Consider the following 22,183-nt stretch of genomic DNA (forward strand, 5'->3'; position numbering starts at 1 on the left):
AGGGTGTGCTCTGGTGAGGTTGCCACTTCTGGTCTTGCCCCCAGGCTCACGCTCCTCTTAGGCTAGGAGCTCAAAGCTGGGCTGAGCCGTCCCCCATTCAGGGCTGTCTCTGCTGTTGGCTCGCACTCCATGACCTGGACAGAGGCCCAACCTGCTTCAGCAACAAAAACTGTGGACCTCTGCAGCCTGGTGGCCTCGGCGACAATCCAATCGCCACATTTTAAGAATGGGTGACCTGAGGTGTCACAGGATGGGGGACTGGCCTGAGATCATAAAAGCAAGTTTGGCTTTGGTTGTCCTCCTCCCTCGGTGGCAAGCCCTCTGGAAATCCCGCCAGGATGGAACCTTGGGCCAGGTAACTGGGAGAAGTGGGAGCAGTGGGAGGCAGCCTAGCATTAGAAGTGCCTCTGTTTCCAGTATAAACCACCACTAAACCCAAAGAACTGGGCAAGCCAGACAGGGTATGAGGGTGACTCAGGCTTGTGGAAAGGCCAGAGGCCGGGAAGGCATCAGTGTGCAGCAGTGAGAGTGGGAAGGTACGTATACTGATGCTTAGGGTACCCATTTGTGTGCGTGTGTGTGTGTATGTGTACATCTGATACAGCCCCCAGCACCCTCTCTGTCTTGCCTTTATTCAAAAGGTTACCTCTTCCTCTGAACTGTGACCTGAGGTCTCATCTCTTTTAAAAAATTTCACCATTCCCAGTGCCAAGAACCATCGAAGGCATATAGTAGGTGCTCAGTAAACACTTGCTGGACTGAACTGGACTGAATTGAATTTTCCCAGTGTACCAGGGGGGCACAGGTGCCAAGGGTGAAGCCTGGAGACAGTGTGCACATGCGTGTCTGGGGCAAGGCTCCGAGTTTGCATTTGGGTCCATCTACTTGTTGTGAACCCGCCCTAGTGCGAGTGAACGCAAACCACAAGGAGGGAACATGCATTCACCTGTGCGCATATGTGGGTACACACACACGTGTGCCAGTTCCAAAGGCCCTCACAGGCATGCAGAAAGTCCAGTGGCTCCTGGCTTTAGTTGAGCCAGGCTTCTTCCCGGTAAACCTGGAGCAGCTAAAATTAGTATGAAAATGGTACTGTTCAGTTAAAAGGAAGGGGGGTGGGAAGAGATGAGGGTGCCCGTGAGTGCTATTTTATTTCTCAGTGAGAGGATAAAGTGATTTTTCCTACATAATTTTTGATGTAGAGGCTAAATTAGGCCAGAGGAGAGGGACAAAGCAACTTTCGCCCTCATTAGTATTCTGGCCGCGTTGGCCCAGCCACGGCAGTTATGTATTTTTGCAAGTATGCATATAATTTATTGTGGAGAACACAATTTACATGGTAGTCGATGCCTGTTTTATAGCCTCACAAATAGATGTATGAACTCAAGCATATAATGGCCCAACCAGCAGGCGCAAATACGTTCTAAATCTTCTAAATGTGCTTCACAAAAATGTAACTGAGGAATATAAAACAGATCAATTCTTGCATGTTATATATTGGTTTTTGATTTACAAATCTAATCTGGGACATTTCTTCAGAAATGAGGGGATTTTTTCCCTCCTCCTCCTCTTCTTCCACCAACTTCTCTGTGCACAGACCTGGCCTGTTGGTCAGGGGCCTGTAGGTGTTGCCCCCTCCAGAGTGTGCCCACGTTGTGTGCCCACGTGTGGCACATGCTTTTGCCTGGTTGCCCATATGTGCACTCATAAGTGTTAGGAAGCTGCAGACCTTGGGCGGGAGGCATGGAGTTATCTTTGATCCACCTATGTGATGTTCCCCATTTGAGGCTAAAAATTGGGACAGAGGGCTGATAAGAGAGCTCTCTTTGGCTTGCGGCATCTCTCAGATCTAGTCTCTCTGGGCTCGGACCTAAGTGACCTGTTTCCTGAGACCCAGATTGGCTTTGTGACTGACTGGAGCAGAAAAAGAAAGTGGTGAAGGTATTAGAAACGAACGTTGAAATAACATTCTCTGAGTTCCATCTTCAATTTGTATTAACTGTAAATATTTTTATCAATTTATTTTCATGTCTTTTAACTTTTTTTTCAAAGCTCATTCCATCAGTAGTTGAATGGACACATAAACAGTGATAGACTTATAAAACGGAATACGACATAGCAAAGAAAAGGGAAACTCTTGTATTCAAGAGTATGGGTGAATCTCACGCACATGATGTTAAATGCAAGAAGCCAGATCCAAAGGAGGACCTGCTGTAGTGTGGTTTGATTTATATGAAGTCCAAAACACTAACTGAACCAAAATACATTTAGAGATGGCAAAACTATCAAGGAAAGTAAAGAAATACTTCCCATAAAAGTAAGGATGGTTGTTATCTTTAGGGAAGAGAAGCTGGGGGAGTGTTTAAGGGGGCATCTGGGCAGCCGGCAACATTCTAATTCTTGGCTGGGTGGTAGTTCCAAGGGTGTTCCACTGGTGATAAATTTCTGAGCTGGGTATTTGTTTTTACTCACTTTTCCGTACATGTGTTTTATTTCACAATGAAAACATTTACAAAAACAGCCTATAAGGGCTTGTAATTAAAAGCAAATGGCCTTCCCTCCCCTTCTTACTCCCTGAAAACAGTGATGACTAGTGTCTGTTTCTGGTTGTTCTCTTCACAACTCTAGAAATGTTGTGGAACTTCTCTGGAGCCTCTGTACTAATAAAATTTTATAATCCTTTTTATTTCTGTAAGGTCAGTAGTGATATCTCCACTTCTATTTCTGATTTTAGTAATTTGAGTCTTCTCTTTTTTTTTTCTTGGTCAGTCTAGCTAAAAATTTGTCAATTTTGTTGATCTTTTCAGAGAACCAACTTTTGGTTTTGTCGATTCTCCTTTGCAGTTGTTGCTTTTTTTACTCCCCATTTCATTTATCTCTAACCTTTATGAGGTCCTTCCTTCTGCTGGCTTTGGGTCAAGTTTAGTCTTCTTTTTCTAGTAAAGTGAAGTGAAAGTCACTCAGTCATGTCCGACTCTTTGCGACCCCATGGACTATACAGTTCATGGAATTCTCCAGGCCAGAATACTGGAGTGGGGTAGCTTTTCCCTTCTCTGGGGGGAATCTTCCCAACCCAGGGTTCGAACCCTGGTCTCGTGCATTGCAGGCAGATTCTTTACCAGCTGAGCCACAAGGGAAACCCAAGAACACTGGAGTGGGTATCCTACCCCTCCTCCAGCGGATCTTCCCGACCCAGGAATCGAACCAGGGTCTGCAGGCAGATTCTTTACCAACTGAGCTATCAGGGAAGCCCTTTTCTAGTAAGGTGAGGGGTTACTGACTAGAGACATTTCTTCTATTTTAATGTTGATATTTCAGCTATAAATTTCCCTCTGAGCATTGCTTTTGCTGCATCTCATACATTTTGGTATGTAGCATCCTTGTTTTCATTCATCTCAAAGTATTCTCAAATTTCCCTTGTGATTTCTTCTTTGACCCATTAGTTATTTAAGAGTGTGTTGTTTCATCTCCACATATATGTGACTTTTCCAAATTTCCTTCTGTTCTTGACTTTTTAATTACATTCCACTGTCATCAGAGAGCATGCTTTGTATGACTTCAATCTTTTACAACTTAGAGAGGCTTATTTTGTAGCCTAAGATGTGTTCTCTCCTGAAGAACGTTCCGTGAACACTTGAGAATGTGCATTCTGCAATTGTTGGGTGGAATATTCTATTAGGTTAGAAAATAGTGGGACTTCCCTAGTGGTCCAGTGGGTAAGACTCCTCTCTCCCAATGCAGGGAGCCTGGGTTCGATCCCTGGTCAGGGAACTAGATACCACATGCTGCACCTAAGAGTTCGAATGCCACAACTACAGACCCCGTAAGCCGCAATGAAGATGGAAGATTCCGCATGCTGCAACTAAGATCGAGCGCAGCCAAATAAAGAAATAAGTATTTTTTAAAAAAGAAAGAAAATAGTGTCTAGGCCTAGTGGTTTATAGTACTTTTCAAGTCTTCTATGTCCTTGTTGATCTTCTGTCTAGTTGTTCTAGCCATTACATCAATGGGATTTTGCTTCTCACCTGTGTGGTATTCATGATATGCAAATCTCAGCCCCAGTTTCAAGGGCTTACAATCTGGGAAGAAGATGGAGCTTCGGTTCTACTGAGCTGGGCCACCTCATCCCTGCTACCCGAAAAAGGATGTGCTCTCTCACCCTCACACAGTGCTGTAGCCTGGGAGACTACTGGAAACCCCCATCAGCCTTCAATATCCCCCTCATTCCCAGGGTTAGTAACCCTGGGAGGGAGCAAAGCAGAACCGGGAGAGTCTTTGAGACCATGTAGTAGCAGTCAATGTGCCCCTGGTACCAAGGCGGAAACTGAGGCTTGGGAGGGGAGGATCTTGTTTAAGGTCTTTTGGAGCCAGGCCCACTGATGTCTTATCATCTGCTCTGCCCACTGAACCATGACTGACACTCTGGTTATCAAAGAAAAAGGGGGGACCTATTGTTGTCAGCGCTGGGTGGCTCAGCGGTAAAAGAATCCCCCTGCAACGCAGAAGATCAGGAGAGGCCACAGATTCGATCCCTGGGTCGAGAAGATCCCCTGGAGGAGGGCATGGCAATCCACTCCAGTATTCTTGCCTTGGAGAATCCTATGGACAGAAGAGCCTGGCGGGCTACAGTCCACACTGTCGCACAGAGTCGGACACAACTGAAGTGACTGAGCAGGCACACACAGGATGGTGGAGATGAACAGGGGTAAGACAGGTCAGGAGATACATTGAATGGCCATCCCAGCAAACTTAGAAGACTTTCATCCCAGCCTCACTCTGAGCAGTGTAACCTTGGGTAAGTCATTCTCCAAAGTTCATTTTCCTCTGGAAGTATCGCAATCATTGCCATCATTTTCTGAGTCTCTGCCATGCTCCTGGTATGGTACATATAGAATCTCATTCAATCCTCCCTCTAGCCTTGGAAGAGGTCAATACCTTAGGTGTAGAAGAAAACTTGGACTCCCTAAAGCAAAATAACTTCCCCAAAGCCACAGCAATCACCCATCACTTCTCTGGAGGTCCCAAAGCTACAGCCCAGACAGTTTGCTATTTGGCTTCCGTTCACCCTCGGATTATGAGTCTACATACTTAAAGGCAGATTTAAAGCCAGACCGAGAATTAGATGATATTCATCACTGAGATTACTGTTCATTTGGTTAGGTGTGATCACTGCGTGGTCAGTTATCAGGGGGAGATATTGAAGTGTTTCCAGATGAAATGGCCTGCTATCTGCTGATTTGCTTTCAACTACCCCAGCCAAAAAATAAAAAAGAAAGTGAGAGAGAGGGAGTAGATGGAACAAGACGGGCAAAGCTGACGATTGTTGTAACTGAATGATGAGTACCTGGGACTCAAACCACTCTCTCCAGTTTTTACTGTTTGAACATTTTCATAATGAAATACTCACAAAACCCCTCAGGGATTCTGACTCCAGATAGACCCCCATCTAGGAGAGCTGCTGGTTCTCAGATAAAGTGGACACTATTTGAGAACAAGTTCCAGGCCCCTCGGCGTCCCCAGGGTCAGCAAGAGTCTGGTCTCCTGGGGGACTCGGCTGTGTCGTCTGGAACACGCGTGTGGCTGGGTGACTCCCTGTGTTTCTCTTCCTGCCCTGGCCACCTGCCAGCAAAGCCCTGGGGAGGCAGGAGGCCAGCCCCTGGACACTGAGACCCACGGTCCCCAGGACGATGGAGACTTCTCCCTTTGACCCAGGAAAGCCCTCCTGAGGGGCAATGGGAGGAACGGAGGCCTTTGCTTTAAATAACAGAGAGGTAGATGGGCCGGCCCTCCAGTCCAGTTTCCCAGACAAACACACCCCGGCTGGGGGTCTCCACCTGCCAGGAAGGGGAGGGGTTGGAAGGCTCAAGTTGAACTTCCAAGCCTGTATTCACAGCCAGCATCCCCATGGCAACAAGCTAGTTAGAGGGTCCTCAGCACAGCACCCTGGGGCCACTCACCTGCATCCCCCAGGAGGGCAGTATAAATGGGCTACCCTGCCCTCCTCCCACCTCCCAGCTCTCAGGCCTTCCCAAGCAACCCCCACCCCCTCCAACCATCTCCCTGGTGTACAGAGCCCAGCAGACAAAGGCTCCCTACCCCTGGCCCATACAGACACACGTGTGCACAGACGTACACACACACCCATCTGGCTCTCCCACATACACGTCCTTCTCTCTCACACACATACACACTTCTCTCTCATGCATATATCTCCCCGTCCTTGACCTCGCTCTCCCCTCCCACACAGAGAAACTGCTCTACATTCAAGGGAAAAAAGGAGCAAACATTTGCTCCCACGCTCAGACACACACTCACAGTCACACAGACGTTCTCACAGTCACACATGACCTGGCAGGTGTCAGCGGCCAGGCCTGCACCCCCTCCACACACAGAGGAAGGGAAGGTGCAGTGTGGGAAAATTCCAGCCTGAGGAGGTTCTGGCTCTGTTCAGTTCAGTCCAGTCGCTCAGTCGTGTCCGATTCTTTGCGACCCCATGAACCGCAGCACGCCAGGCCTCCCTGTCCATCACCAGCTCCCGGAGTCCACCCAAACCCATGTCCATTGAGTCGGTGATGCCATCCAACCATCTCATCCTCTGTCGTCCCTTTCTCCTCCTGCCTTCAATCTTTCCTAGCATCAGGGTCTTTTCAAATGAGTCAGGTCTTCGCATCAGGTAGCCAAAGTATTGGAGTTTCAGCTTCAACATCAGTCCTTTCAATGAATATTAAGGACTGATCTCCTTTAGGATGGACTGGTTGGATCTCCTTGCAGTCCAAGGGACTCTCAAGAGTCTTCTCCAACACCACAGTTCCAAAGCATCAATTCTTTGGCGCTCAGCTTTCTTTATAGTCCAACTCTCACATCCATACATGACTACTGGAAAAACCATAGCCTTAACTAGACGGACTTTTGTTGGCAAAGTGATGTCTCTGCTAACTTTTAATATGCTGTCTAGGTTGGTCATAATTTTCCTTCCAAGGAGTAAGCATCTTTTAATTTCATGGCTGCAATCACCATATGCAGTGATTTTGGAGCTCAAAAAAATAAAGTCAGCCACTGTTTCCACTGTTTCCCCATCTATTTGCCATGAAGTGATGGGACCGGATGCCATGATCTTAGTTTTCTGAAGGATGAGCTTTAAGCCAACTTTTTCACTCTCTCAGGTATAAGCACACCAGCTCAGCAAGCCCTGCTCCACCACCCAGCAATAGGGAAGTTGCTCTTTGAGCCTCAGTTACCCCATCTCTACATTGGGAATAATCAGACCAACCACCTATGCTGGCTGTAAAGATTAAATCTGAACAGGAGAACACAGTAGGTGTTCAGTAAACGCTTCCTCCTTCTACTCCTGGACCCAGGGCAGTCTCTGCCTCTGGGAGGCTGTGCTGGGTTCTGGGGAGGTAGGATCTGGGAGTCAGACAGCTTGGCAGGTGACTTTGGCCTCTGCCACCAACCAGATGCTTGACCTAAATGGTCATGTAATCTCTCAGAGCCCCAATCTCCTCCTTTCTGGGTGTCTGTGAGGATTAGACGAGTTAACACAGCATTTAGAACAATGCTTGCTATGTTGTTGTAGTAATAATACCACCATTGCTTTTCGGGTGAGTCAAGGGTAAAGAACCCTCCTGCCAATGCAGGAGATGCAGGTTCAATCCCTGAGCCAGGGAAGATCCCTTAGAGAAGGAAATGGCAACCCACTCCAGTATTCTTGCCTGGAGAATCCCACGGACAGAGGAGCCTGAGGGGCTACAGTCCATGGGGTCACAAAAGAGTCAGACACAACTTAGCAACTTAACAACAATAATAATACTATTAATAAAGTGTGTGTGTGTGTTCAGTCGCTCAGTCATGTCTGATTCTTTGTGACTCCATGGGCTATTAATAATAATTAGCAATACTATTACTATTATTACAAAAACTATTACAACTATTTTTACAACAAAACCTGATGCTGATGACAACAAACACTGCCAACAGAGAGTTTACCATGTCCCCAGCTCTCCGTCGATACATGAGCCCAGCTAGTCCCCGCAAACTCTAAGAGGGAAATACAGCCATCATTTCCATTTCACAGATGGGAAAACTGGGGTATAGAAACATTAACAAACTCATTCAGACCACAGAGATGGAAAGTGGTGGCATGGAGCTTACACCCCAGGCAGCTTGACTCTACTTGCCCTGCTTGGCCACACTACAGTGTTGGGAGATGCCACTGTCATTTTTAGAGAGAGGTCACGGATCACAGACTTGCTTAGCTTGAGTGAGGGCTGGACCCCTCACTTGACAGAAGGGAGAAGTGAGTTTTCGAGAGGTCGCCCCTGTCGCATCACGTACCTGACGCCACCTCCCTTCTAGGGGGCTCCACGCTGACCCAGGGCTGCGGAGAATTGGGCAGCAACAACTGGCTGGAGCCTCAGTGGGGCTCTTGTTGGCAGAGACCCCCAAATCTTGCCATAAATCCCTCCTCTACCTCGTTTTTCATCCTTCACTCCTTCCTTCCTTTTCCCTTGCACGAGTCTGACTGAGTCTCAGTTCCTTGGGAGCAATCTTTCATGCTCAGCAAGACTGCCCTCCCCAATCCCATCCACCAAGCTATACAGCACACAGTGGGGCTTCTCTGTTTCCAGATTCCTTGACCTTGGGCGACCCTGCAACCGCTTGGTTTTCTGTCTGTAAGATGGGGGTATCACACTATCATTCCCAGGGCTGTTGTAACAAGTACTTGAGAGAACCTGGAGAAGCTCAGAGCAAGCCCTGGCGTGTGATGCACGCTCAAGAAAATGCTTTACTTCCAGGGCTTCCCTGGTGGTCCAGTGGCTAAGACTCTACGCGTCCACTACGGGGGCATGGGTTCAAACTCTGGTTGAGGGAGGTCCCACATGCCACATGGCATAGCCAAAAAATAAATAAATAAAAATGAAAAATGCTAAAATCTTTAAGAAAGAAGGAAATGCCTTCTATTCTGTACAGTTCTCAGCAGCAGCGGGACCACTGGCAGATCCCTTGCTCCTCTCTCACCCCTCCCCCTCAGGCTTGGCACCGCTGGGGCCCAGGCTCATGCATTTCTTCCCCCCTCCAATGACCCAGGGCAGAGAACCATTTGAGGCTCTATTTGATAAGGCCCTGGCTTCAGAGGACCCCACACATGGCAGGAGACAGAAGCAAGCATCCTAGTAAGTGAGGGAGACCACTCCACACAGAGTGACAAGGAGACAGCCAGCTCCAATGGTCCTCATCGTGGGATGCATGTCAGAATCTTCTGGGATTCCTATGCCTGGGCTATACACCACTTCGTGGGGTTGGAGTGGGCCACAGGGTCTCCTAGGACCCTTGGTCAGAGTGTGGGTGGTGGAGAGGAGGCAGAGCACAGAATCACCACAAGGAAAGGGTCTGACACTCACCCCTTCTATCACCAACTTCTGGAAACAGCAAAGGCTTTAAAAAAAGGACTTTTAGATACATGGACTCTCCAGGAAGTTCCCCTGGAGGAGGAAATGGCAACCCACTCCAGTATTCTTGTCTGCGGAAGCTCATGGACAGAGGAACCTGGCAGGCTACAGTCCATGGGGTCACAAAGAGTTGGACACGACTGAGCATGCACACATGCATGCATGCATGCACGCACTCCACTCCAAGCTAGAAAGTGTCTTAGAAATCAACTTGTTCAACTCCCCATACAGATGGGGAAACTGAGGCCCAGAGAAGAGCATGCAGGGAGTCACCAGCATCTGGGGGGCAGTGTTGCATGTGAGAGTTCCCTGCACAGTCCCTGAGGGGAGAGGCAAGGATGGGGGATGTCCCCTCGCTGTTCTCGAGGCTGCCAAAACCTCACACTGGAGGCCGGTGAACCGATTTTAAGGGGCTGTATTCATCTCCTAGGGCTGCCACAAAAGTACCTTACTCTTGGTGAAACAACAAATATATTGTCTTATAGTTCTCCAGACCAGAAGGCTGAAAGCAGCAGGGTTGGTCCTCCTGGAGATTCTGAAGGAAAATCTACGCCCTGCCTCTCTCCTTACTTTCTGACGCCTGCCAGCATCCCTTGGCTTGTAGCTGCATCACTCCAGTCTCTGCCTCCGTCTCCACATGGCCCTCTCTGTGGGTCTCAAATCTCCTTCTTTCTCTTAAAAGGACATGAGTCATTGATGTAGTTGTTGTGGTTTAGTCGCTAAGTCATGTTCGATTCTTTGCAACCTCATGGACTGTAGCCTGCTCAGCTCCTCTGTCCATGGGATTTCCCAGGCAAAAATACTGAAATGGGTTGCCATTTCCTTCTCCAGGGGGTTTTCCCAACTCAAGGATCAAACCTATGTCTCCTGCTTGGCAGGCAGATTCTTTACCACTGAGCCACCAGGGAAACCCTGTAGGGCCCACCCTAAATGCAGGATGACCTCATCTCAGTTCAGTTCAGTTCAGTTCAGTCGCTCAGTCATGTCCAACTCTTTGCAACCCCATGAGCTGCAGCACACCAGGCCTCCCTGTCCAATACCAGCTCCCGGAGCCCACCCAAACTCATGTCCATTGAGTCGGTGATGCCATCCAACCATCTCATCCCCTGTTGTCCCCTTCTCCTCCTGCCCTCAATCTTTCTCAGCATCAGGGTCTTTTCAAATGAGTCAGCTCTTTGCATGAGGTGGCCAAAGTATTGGTCTCATCTCAAGATCCTTAAATTAATTATATTGACAAAGATTGTATTTCCAAATAATGTCACATTCACAGGTACTGGGGGTTAGGTTTTGGACACATCTTTTGGGGGGAAGACAATTCAGCTCACTAATAAGGGCCTCTCTGGGTCACCATGGAAGAGGGGGGAGCAGCAGGGTGTCCTCACCTGACTCTCTCAGCCCTGCACTGTCCTGGGTCCAGCAGGCTCGAGTGTGCCCTCCTTGCTCATCAGCACCCCAGCATGAGCCCAGGTGTGTGCTGGAGCACCAAGTCCCAGAGGGAGCAGGACACTGTCTGCATGCTTCCCACGTACTGGGGACTGTGTTGGGTGCTGGTGGGAAGCCAGAGGGGGAACTGAGTCCCAGACTCCTGAGCAGAGGGGCCTGGGAGTGCTGGCTCGGGCTGACAGTGCTGTGGGGCAGGGACTGACCGGGGCAGCCTGCCAGGAGGACCAGGAGGAGGTGAGGGAGGGTCAGGAGAGGATGCTGGGTTTAGCCTTGAAGGATGCGGAGGACTTCAAAGGAGAGAGGTGGGGAGGAGGTTCTAACTGTGGGAGTGGGTGCAGGGAGGGTCCTCCCTGAAGCTCCCCAGGCTGGGCCCAGGAGACTCGTGCTACACATGGTGTCCTTGGTTTGTCCTCTGCTGACCCCTCCACCTGGCACTGAGCTCCTGAGAGCAGAGGTGTTTCATACAGCACCTGCAGACAGCGAGGGCTCAACACCTTCGCTGACCGAGCGATGGACAAAGGACTGCTTCCAAAGGGAGCCCCTAAGGGGAAGCCCCTGAGAATCTTGAGGTAAGGGCTCCCCCACTTCATCTTCAACTCATGCCACCATCATCACCATCAGTGATTGACTCTTAGGGTCCTTTATGTACCAGGCAACACACACAGACACACGCACACACACTGTCAAGGATTTGATGCAGCGGGTAAAAACAACATACAAATAGGTAAAGCAAAATTTAAATATGTGAAGATGAAATTGAGACCAAAGAAAAATGTAGTCAGAGGTATTAGCATTGGCCTCATCCATTGAGTACCTATTGTATGCCTTCACAGAGGGGTGACTCCAGCTTCTCAGTTGGACCTGGCCGGGGAAGAGGCTGGTCATTTTAGAATTCCAGGGTTTTCAATCTGGAAAAGCCCCTAGAAGTGCCTGAATTCAATCTCCTACACAAAGAGGAGTGCCCTAGATTTCATTCGTTCACTCATTCATGTGTTTATTCCACAAGTTCTTTATTGAGCACCTACTGTGTACCCACTGATAGGCAGAGACAGGCAGTCTGGACAGAATGGCAGCCGTGTGTTCCTGCTCCATCAATCTCTGCTCTTTACAAAGTGCTCTCCAGGGTCTCTCTCTCTCTCTGGTGGCTCCATGCTGTGACACAGAGCCACCCCTACAGGGAAGCGGGACACAGATGCTGGGATCCAGCCTGCCAGGGCCACTGAATATGAGAGAGGGTGGAGGACAGGCCCGATCCAGGCTTTCTGGAATGGGAACAGGACTGATGTCAGGCATTCAATAGGCTTTTCATGTAGTGTACTTCATTTTATGTATCATAATGCAGCGTGACCTTGGGCTAGATACTCAGCTTCTCTGGGCCTCCCTAAGCTCATCTGTAAAGGTGAGACGATTAAAAACTCAAGGACCTAAATGTGCCAATGTTGGTTTTGACAAATGTACAGTGGTACATAAGATGTTAACAATAGGGGAAGCTGGGTGAGGGGTTTACGGGAACTTTCCACTATTTGGCAACTTTCCTGTAAATTTTAAATTACTCCAAATGTAAAAGTTTAGTAAAAAAATATTAAAAGGCTGTCTCCAAAGTTTGTTGTGAGGAGGACTAACTATGTAATAAAACACATTTTAAGTACTGATTATGACTTAATCCTCACAAAATAGTGATGGAGACTTATGATTTCCATTTTCCAAAGGCCTCAGAGAAGTTCAGGGAGTTGCCTGAGGTCACACAGACAGCATCAGGCAACATCTGGATTCAAACCCAGGCCTGAAGTGCTCCAAAGGCTACACTCTACCACACTCAGCTCCCTCTAACATTTTAGAACTTTCAGTGACAAGGAAATGACCACTTCGCTGGGGGCAGTTCTGCTAACTGGAGCCTGATCACTGTAATGACAAATGATTGCATGTCCTCTCCTTGCTCAGGCCTCGATGCTGAATGACTGGTCACCGCCTCCCCCACCGCATCTCACACGAGCTGACCCATCTCAGCTGGTCTTCGTCCCCCTTTACCTTAAGTGAGAGGCTCAGAACAGGCTCAGGGCTCTGGGTGTGGCCCCTCAGAGCTCAGCCATCCTCTTCCTCCAGGGATCTGGGCAGCACGGTGCAGCTCATGCAACCTGGGAGGAAGGAAGCCTCGTCCTGCTGCTGAAGGAGCCAGGGAGAGCACCACCCTGGCTGCTCGGATGTCGCCAAATAAAAAGACGGCGTTCAGTCCTGGCCATTCTGTGTGTCGGTGTGGTTGTGGGCAGTCCATTAACCCTTCTAAGACTCAGTTACCTTACCTGTTACACAAGACTAATAACAATACTTCCTATCCCCACCTGCCTCCCAGGCAGAGTTTCAGGTGAGATATAATACCCCAGCCCTGCCCATCAGCCCACCACAGTCCCTATACTTCCCAATGGCATAGCCTATGGGACTGCAGCACAGCCTACATAGCATATGTAGCACAGCATAGCCTATGGGACAATAGCATAGCCTATGGGACCTTGGGCTTCCCTGATGGCTCAGATCGTAAAGAATCCACCTGCAATCTGGGAGACCTGGGTTCAATCCCTGAGTTGGGAAGATCCCCTGAAGCCGGGGAAGGGTAACCCACTCCAGTATTCTTACCTGGAGAATCCCCATGGACAGAGGATTCTGGCGGGCTACAGTCCACAGGGTTGCAAAGAGTCAGACACGACTGAGCGACTAAGCACATGGGACTGTGACACCACTTTTCTTGTATCTCTTCCCCCCAGAAATCTGTCATTCCTTCTGGCAGCAGCAACTGTGTTTTATTTATCTTGGGGGTGCTCAATGTCTAATAAGATTGACAGTAGAAAACTTTCTATAGCACTTCCTCTGGGTTGGGCTCAACCCTGTGAGGTAGACACTTTTTTTTTTTAAGAAGATCACTCTGATACATATTTATTCATCCAACAAGCACTTACTGAACACCTACTATGTGCCAGCCATGGGCCTGTAACATGATCCCAACTCTAGCAATAGCTGCCCTCCTGGAGTTGACCTCTTGTGGGAAGAGAAAGGCAGATGGGCGATGGGGCAAGCAAGACCACAGAAGAAAGGAGAGGCCACGGGGGTTCTGAGACAGAGAGAGAGGAACAGTGGAGCAGAAGGGGATGCGGAGGGGAGAGGAGAGAAAAGGAGCAGGCCGGGAGATGCAGGAGGAAGCGTCCGCAGGCATCCAGGTGAGTCAGCAGTGGCCCAGGGGAGGGTGGTTGTGGTGGGGATGGAGAGAAGAGCCCGGGGTCAGGCCTCCTCAGCTCAAGCTGAGAGCTCTGCAGCCAGGGCACCCGGCCCGCATCTCTTCCACCGCCTGGAGGAGTCTCATGGGTGCACCACACCTGCTTGCCCAGGCTTCTCTGACTCTCTGTGCATCCTGCCTTGGGCTCCACCCCTTACCACCCAGGCTTCTGAGACCAGTAGATCCTATTTTTATCCCTATTTTACAGATGAGGAACCTGAAGCACAGAGAAATGTCTGGAACTGTACCTGGCACACAGTGTCCAACATCTGCTCTTGTTAGAGAGATAGAAGCATGGATAGGTGAGTTAATGAGTGGCTCGATGGATGGATGGTTGGGAGGATGGATACATGGGTAGATGAATGAGTGTATGAAGGAACGGGTGGATGGGTGCATATGGAGGGCAGATGGCTTGGTAAATAGGTGGGCATAGGGGTGAGTAGCTCCAGTACTCTTGCCTGGAAACTCCCATGGATGGAGGAGCCTGGTGGGCTGCAGTCTACGGGGTCTCAGAGTCGGACACTACTGAGCGACTTCACTTTCCCTTTTCACTTTCATGCATTGGAGAAGGAAATGGCAACCCACTCCAGTGTTCTTGCCTGGAGAATCTCAGGGATAGGGGAGCCTGGTGGGCTACCGTCTATAGGGTCACACAGAGTTGGACTGAAGCGACTTAGCAGCAGCAGCAGCAGGGGTGAGTAGACGGGGTGGGTGGGCATATGGAAGGATGACTGGATGAGTGGGAAGATGGATGGGTGGATGGGTGGGTGAGTGGGTAGATGGATAGACAGTGGATGTGTGGGTGAGTCAGGAAGTGGATGAAGGAGTGAGTGAACAGATGGATACCTGGACAAGTGCTCCGAGGGTGATTGGGAAAGCGCCTGTGTTATCAAGTCCTGAGAGTGAGGAAATAACCTTGCAACCATTTAAAGGGTGGAGGCATTTAGAAATAGCAAAGGAAACCTCTGCACTAATCGTGGAAAGCCGCTGGAACAGGAGACCGTCTCCCTCCACCCCCGACTCCAGATCCTTGGGCAGGTGGCCACCCCCACACCTGTTATCTCTCTCCTCCCCCGCCCCTGACACCGCCCCCACCCCCCACACCTGAGGATGAAAGGTGGGCAGAGGCAGCGGGTGGGAGGGCGGCTTGCTCCCTCATTGTCGGCGGTAACCTTCCTCCCGGCTGCTTGTTCTGCGTAATGTTACACTTGTCTTCCTGCAACACTTGGATACCCGAGCCAATTTTGTCATGCAAATTAATTCAGCCCATTGTAAATCCCGCGGAGGGAGCGGGTCTCCGAGCCAGCGGGGGCGGGGCTGCGCCAAGAGCCGAGCGGTGCCCCTGGCACCCCCTCCTCAGCCATGGAGGACAGGGGTTACAGAGCTTTGCCGCGGATCCCTGGCCCTTCCCCGCCCCCCAGAATCCCAGACCGTTCAAGCCGGAACAGGCTTCACAGATGATCATCTCCGATGACAGGTTAATAATCTGAGGCCCAGAGAGGGTCAGTGACTTGACTTAGACACACAGCCATCATTAACAGTTAGGGCTCACCTGCTTCTCAGTCAGAATTCCCTCCACCGCGGTTGAGCTGCCCCTGCTATGTCTTCATTGTCTTCATCTTCATTGTCTGCATATGTCTTCATCCACTGGCCACCAGGATGACCCAAATCTCCTCCTCCATCCGATCTAAATTGCAGGGTGACAGTAGGACCTTCCAGGGGCAGGGACCTCCCAGGAGCTAGTCCTGCTACAGGAGGCAAGACGGAAATGGGGACTAGGGACAGGTCTGACTCAGAGAAGCAGGAGGGTCTAGGGAACTGTCCACCGGTCTAGGCAGGTGAAGGCCATGTCCAGGGATGCTGGACATGGCAGGCAGGGCTGCGCTGACAGGTGTTAGTGGTGAATTTGGGGGCTGGAGTGCAAATGCCAGGGGTTTTGCCAAGGAGGGCAGGCTGGCATGAATGCCAGGATGTCACCATCAGCAAAGGCAGGAAAGGGTGGGAGGAGTGCTTGGCCCCTGGGAGACGAGGTGTGACTAAACCCACATAGCTATCTGGAGCCTTGAGGAGGGTGAGCACTCCGTGTGAGCTGCTCTGGGGAGGGCAGGCTGCCTTGTCCCGCTGCAGTGCTGACAGCAGGCAGGGTAGGAGGCGAGGACGGGAGAACTGGCTTTTAGTTCAAGGCTGCAACACTCCAGCCACTTGACATGATCCTGAGCTAATTCTTGCAGCAACTCTGTGAGACAGATGTTGTCCCCACTTTACAGATTAGAAAACTGAGTCCAGGGAGGTGACCTTCTGACTCCCAAGGCCACAGAGCCTGGAGATCTGATTCACAGTTCACTAGATTCGGGCATTCCAGAGGCAGTGATCCTCTCACTCCACATTCTGCCACTCCTGCCAAACTCTGCTACGGGGAATCAGTCCCACAGTGAGCTGCAACCTGGGAGGTTGCAACCTGAGGAACATGGGGTTGATGAGGGTGGTAGTTAACAGCAGAGCCCAACTTCCCCGGAAAGGAGAGTTTCAGGGGCTCCATCAAGGCACAGGATCAAGTCCTGTCTCCTTCCCTGTCACTGAAAACCCTTTCCACCCTGCCCCCCTCACACCCCCAACTCCTGCCTGTTCCTCAGCCTTCATCCCACACTCTGCCTTGCCTCCAGGTCCTTGTGCAGGCTGTTCCCTCTGCCTGGAATGCCCTTCCCCATGTTGTCCACCTTCTGACCTTGAAGGTTTGATTGCGTTGTCCCCTTGACCCTCCTTTCCCCACCCTGGACAGTGTGGCCTCTCCTCCTCTGCGCTCCTGCAGTTCTCACGCTGGCACCTATTACACTCCTTGTTTGTAGGAATTTATATTGTATCAGTCTTCATACTAGTCCTAGAGGGTCAGAGGGGTATACTACCTCCCAACACGTGCCAAGGGCATGATAGAAGCGTGATAAGCATTGCATAATAGAAAGAAGGAAAGAAGGGAGAGAGGAAGGACACGGGATGAAGGAGGAAGGAGGGAAATGGGGGAGGGGAGGGGAGAAGTGGGAAGAGAAGGGAAAGGAAGGAGGAACTGGAAGCCAGTTGGCCCTATTAAGGACGACACGGAGCAGACATAGAGTGAATAAATCCCAGACTTTGGAGTCCGAGAGTTCAGAGTCTTACGGCCTGTTACTTGGTCTCTCTGGGGCACTTCCCTGGCAGTCCAGGGGTTAGGACTTTGCCCTCTCACTGCCGAGGGCCCAGGTTCAGTCCCTGGTTGAGGAACTAAGATCCCACAAGCTGCACAGTGGGGCCGAAAAAGAGAGAGAGAGAAGACGCTTCATCTCTCTGGTCTGTGTTTTCCCCTGTAAACTGAGCATGGGAATGGCTTCCCCTTAGGTAGTTGTGAGGATAACAGAAAAGAAGTAAAAAAAGTTGTGACATGTAAGAAATGCTCAACAGATGCTGAGTCCCTTAACTATCCCCTGCCCAGGGCTGGGCTCTTGCCGAGGGCCCAAGCAGGTGTGTGGGTGAGTCATGTATCAGGAAAGGCTGTGTCTAAGGGCTCCCCCACCATCCACACCGCAGACTGCATGACCAGTGACCTTCTATACTCATTGCATCTGTCTGGGGCCCCTCCTCTTGCCCTGCTTGCATCCCCCTGCCCCATCCCATCACTACATCCCTCTGCTGATGACCCTGTCTGTTTCTCAGCTGGCCTGAGCCAAACCAGATGCAGAGGAGCAATCAACTGCTAGAAGCACTCCCATTTTGGAGTCTGACTCGGGTCGTTCTGAGCAAGCTGCAGACCGGAACAGCGTCAGATACGGGCTCAGGGCCCTGGGGCCAGTGGCAGGGACTTGGGTCCCCTCTGCCTCCCATGGCTGCAAGCACCAGTGCTCTCTCCTGCCTGGCTAGCCTGATGGCGGAAGCAGCCCAGAAGGCAGGATGCGGCGAAGGAGAGGAACGCCCCACCACCCGGGAGAGCTGTGAAACCTGGGCCTTTGTCCAGCTCTGCCTCGGACCTACCATGTGCCCCGGGCCAGCCCCTTCGTTCTCTGGGCCTCAATATCCCATCTGCCAACCGAGAGGAATGGACTCAGGAAATGCCAAGGCCTCAGCTTTATGGGAGCAGGACCCGAGGATAAGGCATTCACTTACAGCTCAGAAACCTCTCTCCTGAACCCCACTTCCCCTCACTGGCCCGGATAAAGGAGGAAGCGCTGAGCTGTACACAGGCCTTAAGGCCATCAAGGAACAGCAACCACACAGGAAAAAAACAGGCTTACTGAGCACACGGCAGGTGCAGGCATTGTGCTGACGTGGACGTGCTTGTGCTCAAGTCGCCTCAGTCGTGTCCGACTCTTTGCGACCCCATGAACTGTAGCCTACCGGATTCTTCTGTCCATGGGATTCTCCAGGCAAGAATACTGGAGTGGGTTGCCATGCCCTCCTCCAGGGGATCTTCCCAACCCAGGGATCGAACCAGCATCTCCTGTGTCTGCTGCATGGCAGGTGGATTCCTTACTGCTGAGCCATCGCGGGAAGCCCCATGGTGCTGACAGGCCTTCTTAATTCATCTCCTCAGTCCTTTTGACCACTCTACAGGGCGGCCCCCATTATTATCCCCATGTCTAAGGAGGGAAAGGGCAAGAGGAGGGCCCCTGTCCCAAGCTCCCCAGAGCCCGGTTCTGCCCACCCCAGTCTCCACTTCAGCATCTGGTTTGGACCCCGCCTGGCTTCAGGGCTTGGCTTGGGGACTTTTGTGAGCCTCTCTGCCCAGACGTGCCCACTCCTCTCCGCTGACTTTGAAGAAGGGTGGCCCATGGTAGACAGAAGGAGGAGTTTACAGGCAAAAGGTGCTCGAGGTGCCCCCACAGCGCCTGGCTCCTCCGAGACACTGGTGCTGGAGGAAAGGCAGGTAAGGAAGGGAGAGGCCCACAGCCCCCAGACGTTCAGGCGACATCCGCCCTCCACATCGCACCCGGACAGCAGTCCAGGTTACAGGAGGCTCACCTTTTTCAACCAAGCCACATGGAGGGCGTGGGCCAAGGTGGAAGTCTCTAGAACTACAAGAACCTGCAAGAGGTCTCAGGCACACCCTTCCCTTCTCTGATCCTCATCCCTGCCAGACGTGGACTTGAACCCCAGGACCATCTCCACCACCAACCGGCTTCACCGCACTCCCCCAGCCCCTGGCAGCTCAGCGAGCCTCCCCCATCCCCCGGCACCTCTGCCCACCCCCCCACCCCCCACACCCCGCTGATGAATACACTAGGCCCAGGGGGTCCCCATGCTGGAGCTCCTCCGGGCCATCCACCGCACCCACGGGGTGCGCCTGGCCGCCCGCAAGCCGGACGCCGCCTTTTGCCAACGTAATGTATGGCCCGCGCCACCGCCGCCCCGTCACTGGGTCCCAGCCGGTCTGCGGAGGCAGAGATAGTCCTTAATGAGAAGGGCCCCGGCTTTATCTGCTTTCTACTTCAGCCATTATCTCCCCCAGTCTATAGACACGCAGTTACCTCTGACAATAATGCTCAGAGGCAACAAATGCTGATGAGTTTTCTATGCAGTCCGTACAATAAGTCTATCAAAACAACCTCGGAAAATTATGAACCCCCGTGACAGACAAATACAACCAGCTCCGGCATGAATTTAGAGCCCCCAACGCTACGTTTCTTTTAATTCTTCAGGCCTCTCTTATCTCTGCTGTTCCTCTTCTGGTAGGGAGATAACAGTAATTCTTCTCCGTGCTGGGTTTTTTTTTTTTTCTCTCTCTCCCCCTCCCCCCTCCCTTTTTTTTTTTCCACCCACTGAGTGAGATGTTTTCCATGTCTTTCTGCTTGCTAAAGATAAAGGGTTAAAGACCAACTTATGTTGGGTGCTGGGAAGGGGGGAGGGGGCACGGGAGGAGGGGGCAAAAGTAATCAGCATTCAAGAGATTGCTATCAGAGAATCGGCAGAGAACAGTAATTTTGCTGGCTTCGGCGAGGGCTCTCTCTGCTCCCCCCCTCCTTTTTTTATGAATGCACATAATGCCTGGAGTGTTGGGGCCAGATAAAAGAATTAGCGGCAGGCAGGGGGACGGAGGCCCGGAGAACAGGGGAGAATTAGAATGTCTATCTTTGTCTCTTCCGGCTCATCCAGCCAGCCGAGGCTCCCGGCTCGTAAACAATTTAATCTTTTTGCTACAGTTAAAATACAAAGACAGCAAGCCTCCTTCTTCCAAATGGAAACGGGAGGAGGAGCAGGAGGAGGAGGATGGGGCTGGGGGGCTAAGGGGGTCCGCAGGGTGAGGGCGAGGCAGATAGGAAAGGGCTGAGGCCAGAAACTTGGCTCCTGGGGGCTTAACCCCTTGGCCTTGAGACCTCAAGAACTGACCCCCTCCCACCCACTCTGCCCCCCACTGGGGACACAGCCTAGACCTGGTTTGGCCCAGCCACTGGAGGAAGGGGACCAGGCAGGGGCTGCAGCAGGGCGGGGGCGGGCTGGAGGCAGTCTTGCTTCTTCAGAGGGTCCCTGGTCCCTTGTCTTTCAGGGAGGTGACAGCTGAGACCATTCATCCCATGCTTCCTCCCTTGGAAAGTAAGGAAAGCCAAGGCCTTTCTTTATTCCTCCTCCACCTCCTGCCTCTCCTCCCCTGGCTCCTTCTAAGCTCTGCTGAGAGTTCTCAAGTCTTGCAAAATGACTTGCTTGCCAGGCTGCAAGCTCCCTGAGGCTCAGGGGGTTAGAGCGGGCACTGTGCCACCGTGTTCCCTGCAGGGGGCAAGAATGGGGCTTTCTGCCCGGAAGCGGGGCTCCAGCTCTCCACCTACTGAGACCAGGGATGGAGAAGGCGAGAGGTCCTAGGAATGGAGTGAGAGAGATGAGATGTAAGGAAGCATCCTTTCTCCCTTTTTCCTGTTCTTTCTCAAATGCACACACACACATAGAGACACACACACACACAGAAGAACAGAACTCAATAAAGAACCTAGTCTAGAAGGAGAAGTTCCTCTGAAAGGACAGATCATTTTGAGGAACTTGAAAATAAGCCAGAAAAGTAGGAGCCTTCTAAGGGGTCCTAGAGATGAGTTTAGAGAAGGCGGGACCCCCCTCCAACCCAAGGGTGCCAGCAGCCCATCTTAAGGGCATCCTAAGGCAATCCAAACAGCCCCCACGTGCTCACGGTAACACCACACTGTGGCCACTCTGAGCCATTTCAGCTGGACTCTTGTCCCACACAACATGAAAAGCTCACTTTCCATAGGGCCAAGTTGGAAGCTGGTTCCTCCTTCTCTGCCTGGTACTCATCCCAGGGTATTGACAGTGAATGCACTGCCCTCTCTTGCTTGAAAGCTCTTAAATGGCCAGGAGCATCCTCCCCACCCCTGTATGCCTGAGCCCAGCACAGTGCCTGGCCAAGCTGAGTGAACTCGTGCTGAGTGATTTGGTAAATGAAGAGAGGAGTGAAGTCAAGGAAAACTGGGCGAGAGCAGGGGGCTTCTTTGGGCACCAGACACACACTTGAGGAGGAGCCACTCAGGCAAAGGATGGGGGATGAGAGCTCACAAGGAGGAGGATGGAGGTGTGGTCCAGGGAGCCAGTCCTTTCTCCCCAGGCTCCACCAGCCGGAGCCATTCAGCAAATGGCAGGAATCAAAGCAGTGATCGAGCCTCAGCCACTGTCCGAGTGAAATCCCCAACCCCTTGGCTTGGGTCCCTTCCCAGGCAGCATGGAGGGAAATCATGGGCCTTGGGGTCAAGGGAGCTGGGGGCACCTTGCAGCTCTAACCTCTTGTGAGCTGTGTGGACTCCATCCAGCAGGTCAATCTCTCTGAGCCTCCTCAGCCCCCTATCTATAAAATGGAAATAATAATGACTTCTATTAACATCTTGGAGAGTTGCGTTAGCACATAGTAGTTGGTCATATCAAAGGAGAAGCAGCAATGCCTTGTGATGACAAGCAGAGCAGACCCAATAAACCAAGAATGCTGAAAATTGAAGCTCAAAGCTCCACAGAGAAGCTTCCATTTACAACGTGAACAACCTGGGGGTTAATCTCAGGTTATAAGTTA

At 51.3% G+C, this 22,183-nt stretch overlaps 1 long non-coding RNA gene across 1 annotated transcript in view; it reads right to left on the reverse strand.

The window, feature by feature from the left end:
• The window catches only part of LOC145543431 (uncharacterized), a 77,101-nt gene that overhangs the window by 1,698 nt on the left and 53,220 nt on the right, over positions 1-22,183 (reverse strand). Inside the window, exon 4 of the long non-coding RNA XR_014080712.1 lies at positions 15,710-15,844. This is a non-coding gene — a long non-coding RNA (uncharacterized LOC145543431). The remainder of the gene's footprint in view (positions 1-15,709; positions 15,845-22,183) is intronic.

Source organism: Giraffa tippelskirchi, chromosome 3 (assembly GCF_054371585.1).
Source record: "Giraffa tippelskirchi isolate mGirTip1 chromosome 3, T2T-mGirTip1v1.2.pri, whole genome shotgun sequence".
Classification (NCBI taxonomy): Eukaryota; Metazoa; Chordata; class Mammalia; order Artiodactyla; family Giraffidae; genus Giraffa; species Giraffa tippelskirchi.